A 12,744-nucleotide genomic window follows, 5' to 3' on the forward strand; every position below is an offset into this window, starting at 1 on the left:
TCAATAATGATAATTCATATTCCTGAAATCATTTTCTTCTTACAGCGTCTTCAAATTTTTCACTGAATTGAGAAATGTTTAATACCTAAGTGCATGCATGCATGCTAAGTTACTTCAGTCGTGTCCTACTCTTTGCAACCCTATGGACTACAGCCATCTATAGTCCATCTAGGCTCTCTGTCCATGGGATTCTTCAGACAAGAATATTGGAGTGGGTTGTCATGCCTTCCTCCAGGAGATCTTCTCTACCCAGGGATTGAACCCACTCTCTTATGTCTCCTGCATTGGCAGACAGGTTCTTTACCACCAGCGCCACCTGGGAAGACCACTAAGTGGGAACAATACAAATATGTTTCCACTGCTTAGTCATGTCTGACTCTTTGCAACCCCATGGACTGTAGTCAGCCAGGCTTTTCTGTCCACGGGATTCTCCAGGCAAGAATACTGGAGTGGGTTGTCATTTCCTCCTCCACCTCTTGGCAATATTCAGCATAGTTACACGCTGAACTTGACTTCCATAAAATCATAACTTTCTATTTTTTCTCCTACTTCTCTATTTCTTCTGATCTTATTTGCTCATTCCTCAAGTCTTCCTTTTTCACATATAAGCCTGTTATACTTCACTTGTTTGATTATAATTATCCGAATCCCCTTCCCAAAAGAATGGGAAATAGGGTAGTTTTGTTTCCCTCTGTTGGTCTCAGTGCCTTGATCACGGAATAGATAATCAGTAAACATGTATTAGAGAAATAAAAAAGGCCTAAAAGGGACCAAGGTATGACAAGTCTCATGGGCAAATGAGATCATTTTAGGGGACTATGTAGAACACTTCATTTCATTACAAAAGTGACCATAATATATGACACCTGCAAACAGAGAAGGGGAAGGAAGATCATAGGAAAAGCCTTAGACTGTAGTGTAAGTCTGAGAATGTTTCTGTTAGGCCAGTAGAGATCCCCATAGAAAAGCCTGCTGGTTATAGGAATCCTTCAATCAGAAATGGTCTCATAATAGTCATTGATTGGGAGAGGCCTGGTCAGAGTCTGACATCAGTATAAACACTTTGGGGGAACAATTCCTTGCAGAAAGTTATATCATAAGGGGACAGCTGACTGGTGTACTCTCAAGGATACAACAGTCTGAAGATGTTTTGTAAGTGACATCTAAATGTGTTAAGTGGGAAAGCTTGTAACATCCTGTATGGGCAAGAGGTATAGTCTTAGAATTGATCCCATTATTGTTTGTCAAAACAATTTATAAAATTTTCCCACAATTAACAAACATATAATAGCTATTTTTTATAATGCAGCTGTTTTTCCTTTCTAATCTCTAAGAGTTTATTCAAGGGTTTGTATAACATCAATGTGCCAAAGTTTGGACCAAGACTCAGGGATAAGGGAAAACCTTTGCCCTCCCTGAGACTAGTTCTCAAACTGCTCTTTTTATACTTTAGATTAAAGCAAGCTTTTTATCCTATGAGTTTAGCAATAAGTATTTCAAGCACTGTTTTTAAAAAAATGTTTGATATTGTCTTTCTCAAACTGTTTTATTTCTTTACATGCTCTTTAACTCTTCACTCTGCTTAAGATGGCTGCCTTAATTTTTATATAAACTTCCATTAATTTATTCAATTTTTATTTTGTGCTAATAACCATGCTAGGTAATTTAGTTATAGCATCTCACTTAATCCCCGTAACATTCCTGTGTGATAGTTATCATGCCTGCTATTTTGAAATAACAGAACAAATGTAGAAAGTTGATATATAAATCCAGATTTGCCTTATACCAAAGTTCTTTCTCTTTCTACTATACCTCCTTGTTCATTTAGGGTTATCATGGAAGGAAGGCAAGCTAAGATACATCAACAAATGTATCAACAAATTGTATCAACAAATATGTAGTGAAATCATATTGATGCTAGAAAAGCACAGTTTCTAGTTCATAGCTTAGGACAAAGTCTAGGATGAGAAAAATGTTCCTATTTTGAGTCTCTAGACTCTCAACCATCAGATTATAAGTATCAAAAGAATCTCCCTTAAGCAAAGTCTTCTGAATAAGACTCCTCAGAACTCATGGAGATTTCAACAAAGTGTGATAGATAACAGAATTATGATAACAGAATTATGCTGGCTACCTATATCTTTTGCTTTACAACAATTATATTTAATTCTCATAAATTCAATAGGAATAGTAGTAATACCAGGATAAAACTAATAGCAGTAGCCTCTTTTAACTTAAAGCTCAACATTCAGAATACTAAGATCATGGCATCCAGACCCATCACTTCATGGCAAATAGGTGGGGAAACAGTGGCAGACTTTATTTTGGGGGGCTCCAAAATCACTGCACATGGTGATTGCAGCCATGAAATTAAAAGACGCTTAGTCCTTGGAAGGAAAGCTATGACCAACCTAGACAGCATATTAAAAAGCAGAGACATTACTTTGTCAACAAAGGTCCATCACTAGTAATGAAATGATCAATATGATTTCACTAGTCAAGGCTATGGTTTTTCCAGTAGTCATGTATGGATGTGAGAGTTGGACTATAAAGAAAGCTGGGCGCTGAAGAATTGATGCTTTTGAACTGTGGTGTTGGAGAAGACTCTTGAGAGTCCCTTGGACTGCAAGGAGATCCAACCAGTCCATCTTAAAGGAGATCAGTCCTGGGTGTTCATTGGAAGGACTGATGTTGAAGTTGAAACTCCAATATTTTGGCCACCTGATGTGAAGAGCTGACTCATTTGAAAATACCCTGATGATGGGAAAGATTGAGGGCAGGAGGAGAAGGGGATGACAGAGGATAAGATGGTTGGAATGCATCACCAACTCAATGGACATGAGTTTGGGTAAACACTGGGAGTTGGTAGTGGACAGGGAGGCCTGGCATGCTGTGGTTTATGGGTTCACAAAGAGTCGGACATGACTGAGCAACTGAACTGAACTGACCTTTAACTATTACTATTTTGTAGATTTACTGAGTGATTTTTTTACAATTGCAATCTGTCAATTTCAAAATTACTTATGTTTGGTCTGGAAAAGTGCATCTCCCTAATATAAACCTACATTTATATACTGCCTCATAATAAAAATATATTTCTCAAAATTTTTCTAATATCTATCAATTTAATACATTATATTTTTAAACTTTAATTGAAATTGGTATATAATTTCTGAAAAACTGAAGATTACATTCTCTTTCCAACTTTTCTTCTCAGTTCTTGCTAATCTCCTCAGACTAAAACTATCTTTAGTCTATAATCTCTAAGCATCCACACTAGATATACAGAACAGAAGGAATGTCAATTTAAAACAAAAATATAGTAACTTATCCTTCAGTAATTAAGGATAATAAATAGAGGCAGAGTAGGTAGATTAGTTAGGGATGAATGAATGTAGAATAATATTGATAGCTGTGTCTCAAGGTGCTCAGCCATTAATATCATAATTTTAGAGAAATAATATTTATTACTTATTTTTTGTAGTCTTATAATTCCTCATTCTAAAAATCATTAAAAGACATTGGCATTTTGAGCCAATCTTCTTTTTCTTTTCAGTACACTTAAATGTTGTCAGGATAATCCTTTTACCTCTGGAAAGTCAAAGAAAATTGTGACTATTTTAACAAACAAAGAAGAAAGAAAGACTACTCAGATGAGAGGATGATTATTATTTGAGAATACCATAAGTCAAAAAGACCAAGTTCACACCTGACTGTCATCCACCACTAGAAAACTTAATAAAAAACAATAGCACAACTTCCCTCAATGGATGTCCTTCTCATGTAAAAATGGAGAGTTACATAGATATTAAATGAGATAATATATATATCAAAATACCTAGAGTCATGCCTGATACATATAGGCATTCAGAAAATATGAGTTGGCTTAATTACACAAACAGTGCCAGTCATGCTGTTCCCTCTATATAGAACACAGAGAATTCTTTGTTATATTCTCTAAAATGAGAAAAGTCTGGTAAAACTAGAAGTATCAGTAACATGCTGCTGCTGCTGCTGCTGCTAAGTCACTTCAGTCGTGTTGGACTCTATTCGACCCCACAGACGGCAGCCCACCAGGCTCCCCTGTCCCTGGGATTCTCCAGGCAAGAACACTGGAGTGGGTTGCCATTTCCTTCTCCAGCACCATAGAAGGGCATTAAATGTGAATAATCTACATTTAATTATATAAACTTTTGGATGCTTCTAGATTCCATTCTGTTAAAGAGGTTGGAGGTCATCATTCCACCCTAACAAATAAAAAGCTGAACAAACTAAACATCCAACAACTTTTCTTAGGTTCATTAGAGAAACGAGATCACAGGGTAAACTGCTTCCTCTCAAACTGAAGAGATAGACAGGTAGAATCGGAGAATCACAACCTACTGGAGCAGAAACCCATGAAACAGAACCTTCCCTGGAAGAAGTACAGGGTTGAAAACCCTGAATTGTAACTGAGAAACTACGGGAGGCTCAACATGGATAGCATAGGAGTTAAAAACAGCAGAAGGGCCCAGCACTTTTGTGAGTTCTCCTGCCAGGGGCTCCACCAGGTTCCCAACAGCGACTGTCAGGGGAAAATCTCCTAATGCTGCCAGCAGCAGGAGGGGGAAGTAACCATTTTGAAATACATCAGAGCATTCTATTCTTAACAAGGTTTGAATAGCAAGAGAAATTGTTTTAGCAGAACCTAAACTATTGGGGTAACATCAGAGTGTAACCTGATATGAGACCTGATAAGAGAATATCAACCTAGGATAAGAGAAATATGCACTCCAGCATCATTTAGCCATTCTTACTCACCTAAGTAGGGCAGGGAGGAAAAGCACCTGTGAAGATCACAACACAAACACACACACCTAATTTTATAGGACTATAAAACCTTTCCACTCTTCCCGCACATTACCACCAAATTACCAAAGGCCTATTTACTATAATTCCTTCTTTCTAATGCATTATGTCTGACTTTCAAAAACAACACAAAATGATAAAGCATACTAAAAGGCAAAAACACAGTTTGAAGAAATAGAGCAAGCATCAGAATCAGATGCACATATGGCAGGAACATTGGGATTATCAGACTAGGAATTGAAATCTTAAATTTAATTTAAGTTAGCTATAATTAACTATAATTAATATGCTAATGACTCTGTAAGTAGACAGCATGCAAGAACAGATAGAAAATATAAGGAGAGAAATGGAAATTGAAAGAGTAAAAAAGAAATGCAAGAGGTCAAAATCACGGTAACAGAAATGAAGAATGTCTCTAATAGGTTTATTAGTAGACTGGACATGACTGAGGAAAGACTCTCTGAGTTTGAAATAGGTCAATAGAAACTATAAATCAAAGAGGGTAAAAAAGACCCCAAAAAAGGAACTGAATATCCAAAACTGTGGAAAAACAACTAAGGGCGTAACATGTGCGAGGGGAATGTCAGAAAAAAGAGAGAGAGAAAGAAGAGAAGAAATATTTGAAGCAGTTATGACTGAGAATTCCCCTAAATTAATGTCAAAGACTAAACCACAGATCCCAGAAGCTTAGAAAACCAAAAAGGACAAAAGCCAAAACAGCAAAAACAACATCAAAAATCTCCCCCCAAGAGCAAAAACAAAAACAATCCTACACTTACACATCATATTCAAACTGCAGAAAATCAAAGATAAAGAAAACATCATGAAAAAAGTCAAAGGAAAAAGAAACCTTACATACAGAAGAGCAAAGATAAGGATTATACCCAAATTCTCAGAAAGCATGCAAGCAAGCAAGAAGAAAGTAGAGTGAAATATTTACAGTGTTGAAATTAAAACAAAAAACCTAGAGCTCTTTATCTTCCAAAATTATCTCTCAAAAGAGTAAGAGAACTAACAACTTTCTCAAATAAATATTGAGGGAATGTTTATAATTTTTTATATTTAATTGATCTAACAGGTAATAATTTGTTCAAAATAATAGCAGCAATGTATCTGACTATTAGAGCCTATATATAAGTGAAATGAATGACAGCAATGATTCAAGGTTAATACGAAGGAGGAATTAGGAATATTGTGTTATTAGAAGGTATCCGAAATACCCTGAAGTGGTATACTGTTCCTTGAAAGTGACTTGGATTAATTATAAATGTATATTGCAAACTATGGAAACCATCTTTTTAAGTTCTTTAAAAAGTTAAATGACTATGCTTAGGGAGGAAAGAAAATGGAATCATAAAATGTTTAATTATAACCAAAAAAGGCCAAAACTAGTACAAGATAAAACAGGAACAAAAAACAAGAGTCATACATAGAAAACATTAATAAATATGGCAGATATTAATCCAACTACATCAGTAAATCACTTTAAATGTCAATGGTCTAAATACACCCCACAAAAAGACAGATTATTATATTGGATCAAAACACAAGAGCCAATCATATATTCTCTACAGGAAATCCACCTTAGGGACTTCCCTGGTAGTAAAGTGGTTAAGACTCTGCGTTTCCACTGCAGGGGGCATGGGTTCAAATCCTGGTCAGGGAACTAAGATTCCACATGCTGTATGGTGTGACCAAAAATTAATTAATTTAAAAAAAGAAATTTACTTTAAATATAAAGACAAATATAGATAAAGAGTAAAAAGATGAAGAATGATACACTGTGCTAACACCAATAAAAGAAAGCTGGAGTAGCTATAAAAATAAACATAGTCATCCCTTGGTATCTGCAAGGGATTACTTCCAGGATCCCTTGCAGAGACAAAAATCCACAGATGCTCAAGTCCCTTATATGAAAGGATGTGGTACAATGAATACAGTCGGCCCTCTTTATCCACCTGTCTTCCATCTGGGGAATCAATCAACTCCAGATCGATCCCTGGGGGTTGAATCCCTAGATGTGAAAGCCACATATGTGAAACCCAGGGATATGGAGAGCCAACCATACATTCATTCTGAATGTTTATTCAATGCCAATATAATTGTTTTTGACACTTTAAAAGATTACTCAAACTTCTGCTTCCCTCCTTGATGGAATAACAAGGACTGGATTTACCCTACCTCTTGACACAAAACAAAGATAAAGGAAACATTGGTTTTCAGACAATGGGCAAAAGAAAGAACATCCAGAAAGTCAATAAAATAACTGGGAGAATGAATGTTTATAAGAACCATGAAAAACTATTTGAAAAAGGAGGACACAGTCAAAAGCCAAGCTATCTTCATTGATTTAGCAAAAAAAAAAACAAAAACGGGGGGGGTGGGTGGATTCTTGAAAAATTAAGGATGAATTACCTACTTTTCACTCCTAGTATTACCCTACCCATAAATTCTACTATCATTAGGTTGAAGAAAAGGAAGAGAGAATTAACCATTTGTTGGAAGGTTGTGGAAGCATCCTGTTAAGATATTGATAGATTAGGATCTTAGCAACATGGTGACATCACATCCTCAATGCACCAAGTTTCTATCAGAAATCCAGAAGTAGCTAAACAATTCTGATTCTGTAGTCACATAATTCCACATATTAAATAGAAAAATATGGTCTCATTTACAAGCTATCTTCCTGTAATTGGGAGAAACTTTAAGCTCTTTCAAAGTTCTTCTCTATTTAATTTTTTTTAATTTTATTTTATTTTTAAACTTTACAATATTGTAGTAGTTTTGCCCAACATCAAAATGAATCTGCCACAGGTATACCCATGCTCCCCATCCTGAACCCTCCTCCCTCCACCCTCCCCATACCCTCCCTCTGGGCCATCCCAGTGCACCAGCCCCAAGCATCCAGCATCGTGCATCGAACCTGGACTGGTGACTCGTCTCATACATGATATTACACATGTTTCAATGCCATTCTCCCAATTTTTAAATTATTTGTGCCTTGAAACACAGGTCCTGATATACAGTATGTGCTCACTGAATGTCCATTGACTACATGAATAAGTATGTGAGTAAATTAGTATTAAAAGTATTAACTATGGTGCTCTATGTTTTATTGCTTAAAGTCTTGTAGACATGTTGCTGTTGTTTGGGCACTATGTCCAACTTTTTTTATAATTTTATTTTTAATTTTTTAGCTTTTGAAGATGGAATTAAATATATTTATTTTCATTTTTATTGATACAGATTTTTGAGACTATAAATGATTCCTCATAGATTCAGATTGTAGTGATTTATTTTTTTAATTAATTTATTTATTTTAATTGGAGGCTAATTACTTTACAATATTGTAGTGGTTTTTGCCATACATTGACGTGAATTAGCCATGGGTGTACATGTGTCTCCCATCCTGAACAACCCTCCCACCTTCCTCCCCATCCCATCCCTCAGGGTTGTCCCAGTGCACCAACTCTGAGTGCCCTGTTTCATGCATCGAACTTGGACTGGTCATCTGTTTCACATATGGTAATATACATGTTTCAAAGCTGTTCTCTCAAATAAATCATCCCACCCTCATCTTCTCCCACAGGGTCCAAAAGCCTGTTCTTTACATCTGTGTGTCTCTTTTGCTGTCTCGCATATAGGGTCATTGTTATCATCTCTCTAAATTCCATATATGTGTGTTAGTATACTGTATTGGTGTTTTTCTTTCTGACTTACTTCACTCTGTATAATAGGCTTCAGTTTCATCCACCTCATTAGAACTGATTCAAATGTGTTCTTTTTAATAGCTGACTAAACAATTTGGAATTGTAGCGCTAAGGGGACGATCGTTTCTACCTGAATCCTAGGAACAGAGTTATGTATTAGTTTGCTAGCTCTGCTATGACAAACTACCACAGAAGGGGTGTCTTAAGTAACAGGAAGTTATTTCCCCACTGTCTGGAGACAGGAAGTCCAAGATCAAGATCTTGTCCTTGAAGCGCACCAGTTGCAAGGACGACGCAGGAGCAGCTGAGAGGAGCTACTCCATGTCCGAGGCCAGGGGCGGTGGCCAGGAGGAGCTACCCCATGTCCGAGGCCAGGGGCGGCAGCCGAAAGGAGCAACCTGACGTCCAAGAAGCCGTGGCTGCGCAGGCGCAGGAGGGCCAAGAGGAGCTACTCCACGTTCAAGGTCAGGAGGGGCAGCCATGAGGAGATACCCCTCGTACAAGGTAAGGAGCAGCGGCTGCGCTTTGCTGGAGCAGCCATTAAAGAGATACCCCACATCCAAGGTAAGAGAAACCCAGTAAGACGGTAGGTGTTGTGAGAGGCACCAGAGAGCAGACACACAAACCATCATCACAGAAAACTAGTCAATCTAATCAAGCAGGTCAAAGTGGAGAGGTCTGACAGAATGTGGTCCACTGGAGACGGGAATGGCAAACCACTTCAGTATTCTTGCCTTGAGAACCCCATGAACAGTATGAAAAGGCAAAATGATAGGATACTGAAAGAGGAACTCCCCAGGTCGGTAGGTGCCCAAATTGCTACTGGAGATCAGTGGAGAAGTAACTCCAGAAAGTAGAAGGGATGGAGCCAAAGCAAAAATACCCAGTTGTGGATGTGATTGGTGATAGAATAAAGATCCAATACTGTAAAGAGCAATATTGCATAGGAACCTGGAATGTCAGGTCCAAGAATCAAGGCAAATTGGAAGTAGTCAAACAGGAGATGGCAAGAGTTGAACGTCGACATTCTAGGAATCAGCGAACTAAAATGGACTGGAATGGGTGAATTTAACTCAGATGACCATTATGTCTACTACTGTGGGCAGGAATCCCTTAGAAGAAATGGAGTAGCCCTCATGGTCAACAAAAGAGTCTGAAATGCAGTACTTGGATGCAATCTGTTTCCAAGGCAAACCATTCAATATCACAGTAATCCAAGTCTATGCCCCAATCAGTAATGCTAAAGAAGCTGAAGTTGAATGGTTCTATGAAGACTTACAAGACCTTTTAGAACTAACACCCAAAAAAGATGTGCTTTTCATTATACAGGACTGGAAGGCAAAAGTAGGAAGTCAAGAAACACCTGGAGTAACAGGTAAATTTGGCCTTGGAGTACGGAATGAAGCAGGACAAAAGCTAATAGAGTTTTGCCAAGAGAACGCACTGGTCATAGCAAACACCCTCTTCCAACAACACAAGAGAAGACTCTATACGTGGACATCACCAGATGGTCAATACCGAAATCAGACTGATTATATTCTTTGCAGCCAAAATGGAGAAGGTCTATACAGTCAACAAAAACAAGACCAGGAGCTAACTGTGGCTCAGGTCATGAACTCCTTATTGCCAAATTCAGAGTTAAATTGAAGAAAGTAGGGGAAACCATTAGAGCATTCAGGTATGACCTAAATCAAATCCCTTATGATTATACAGTGGAAGTGAGAAATAGATTTAAGGGCCTAGATCTGATAGACAGAGTGCCTAATAAACTATGGACAGAGGTTCGTGACATTGTACAGGAGACAGGGATCAAGACCATCCCCATGGAAAAGAAATGCAAAAAAGCAAAATGGCTGTCTGAGGAGGCCTTACAAATAGCTGTGAAAAGAAGAGAAGCAAAAAGCAAAGGAGAAAAGGAAAGATATAAGCATCTGAATGCACAGTTCCAAAGAATAGCAAGAAGAGATAAGAAAGCCTTCTTCAGAGATCAATGCAAAGAAATAGAGGAAAACAACAGAATGGGAAAGACTAGAGATCTGTTCAAGAAAATTAGAGATACCAAGGGAACATTTCATGCAAAGATGGGCTCGATAAAGGACAGAAATCATATGGACCTAACAGAAGCACAAGATATTAAGAAGAGGTGGCAAGAATACACAGAAGAACTGTACAAAAAAGATCTTCACGACCCACATAATCACAATGGTGTGATCACTCACCTAGAGCCAGACATCCTGGAATGTGAAGTCAAGTGGGCCTTAGGAAGCATCACTACGAACAAAGCTAGTGGAGGTGATGGAATTCCAGTTGAGCTATTTCAAATCCTGAAAGATGATGCTGTGAAAGTGCTGCACTCAATATGCCAGCAAATTTGGAAAACTCAGCAGTGGCCACAGGACTGGAAAAGGTCAGTTTTCATTCCAATCCCAAAGAAAGACAATGTCAAAGAATGCTCAAACTACTGCACAATTGCACTCATCTCACACGCTAGTAAAGTAATGCTCAAAATTCTCCAAGCCAGGCTTCAGCAATACGTGAACCATGAACTTCCTGATGTTCAAGCTGGTTTTAGAAAAGGCAGAGGAACCAGAGATCAAATTGCCAACATCCGCTGGATCATGGAAAAGGCAAGAGAGTTCCAGAAAAACATCTATTTCTGCTTTATTGACTATGCCAAAGCCTTTGACTGTGTGGATCACAATAAACTGTGGAAAATTCTGAAAGACATGGGAATACCAGACCACCTGACCTGCCTGTTGAGAAACCTGTATGCAGGTCACGAAGCAACAGTTAGAACTGGACATGGAACAACAGACTGGTTCCAAATAGGAAAAGGAGTACGTCAAGGCTGTATATTGTCACCCTGCTTATTTAACTTCTATGCAGAGTACATCATGAGAAATGCTGGGCTGGAAGAAGCACAAGCTGGAATCAAGATTGCTGGGAGAAATATCAATCACCTCAGATATGCAGATGCCACCACCCTTATGGCAGAAAGTGAAGAGGAACTAAAAAGCCTCTTGATGAAAGTAAAAGAGGAGAGTGAAAAAGTTGGCTTAAAGCTCAACATTCAGAAAACAAAGATCATAGCATCTGGTCCCATCACTTCATGGGAAATAGATGGGGAAACAGTGGGAACAGTGTCAGACTTTATTTTGGGGGCTCCAAAATTACTGCCGATGGTGACTGCAGCCATGAAATTAAAAGACACTTACTCCTTGGAAGGAAAGTTATGACCAACCTAGATAGCATATTGAAAGGCAGAGACATTACTTTGCCAACAAAGGTCTGTCTAGTCAAGGCTATGGTTTTTCTAGTGGTCATGTATGGATGTGAGAGTTGGACTGTGAAGAAAGCTGAGTGCCGATGAATTGATGCTTTTGAACTGTGGTGTTGGAGAAGACTCTTGAGAGTCCCTTGGACTGCAAAGAGATCCAACCAGTCCATTCTGAAGGAGATCAGCCCTGAGATTTCTTTGGAAGGAATGATGCTAAAGCTGAAACTCCAGTACTTTGGCCACCTCATGCGAAGAGTTGACTCATTGGAAAAGACTCTGAGGCTGGGAGAGATTGGGGGCAGGAGGAAAAAGGGATGACAGAGGATGAGATGGCTGGATGGCATCACCGACTCGATGGACGTGAGTTTGAGTGAACTCTGGGAGATGGTGATGGACAGGGAGGCCTGGCATGCTATGATTCATGGGGTCGCAAAGAGTCAGACACGACTAAGCGACTGAACTGAACTGTAGTTGACATCTAATTTTACCGCATTGTGATTAGAAAAGATGCTTGAAATGATTTCAATTTTTTTGAATTTACCAAGGCTAGATTTATGGCCAGGATGTGACGTATCCTAGAGAATATTCCATGTGCATTTGAGGGAAAGGTGAAATTGATTGTTTTGGGGTGAAATGTTCTATAGATATCAATTAGGTCTAAATAGTCCATTGCATCATTTAAAGTTTGTGTTTCCTTGCTAGTTTTCTGTTTGGTTAATCTATCCATAGTTGTAAGTGGGGTATTAAAGTCTCTCACTATTATTGTCTTACTGTTAATTTCCCCTTTCAGACTTGATAGCATTTGCCTTACATATTGTGGTGCTCCTATGTTGGGTGCATATATATATATATGTATAATTGTTATACCTTCTTCTTGGATTGATCCTTTGATCATTATGTAGTGTCTCT

This window comes from Bos indicus, chromosome 8 (genome assembly GCF_029378745.1).
Source record: "Bos indicus isolate NIAB-ARS_2022 breed Sahiwal x Tharparkar chromosome 8, NIAB-ARS_B.indTharparkar_mat_pri_1.0, whole genome shotgun sequence".
Lineage (NCBI taxonomy): Eukaryota > Metazoa > Chordata > Mammalia > Artiodactyla > Bovidae > Bos > Bos indicus.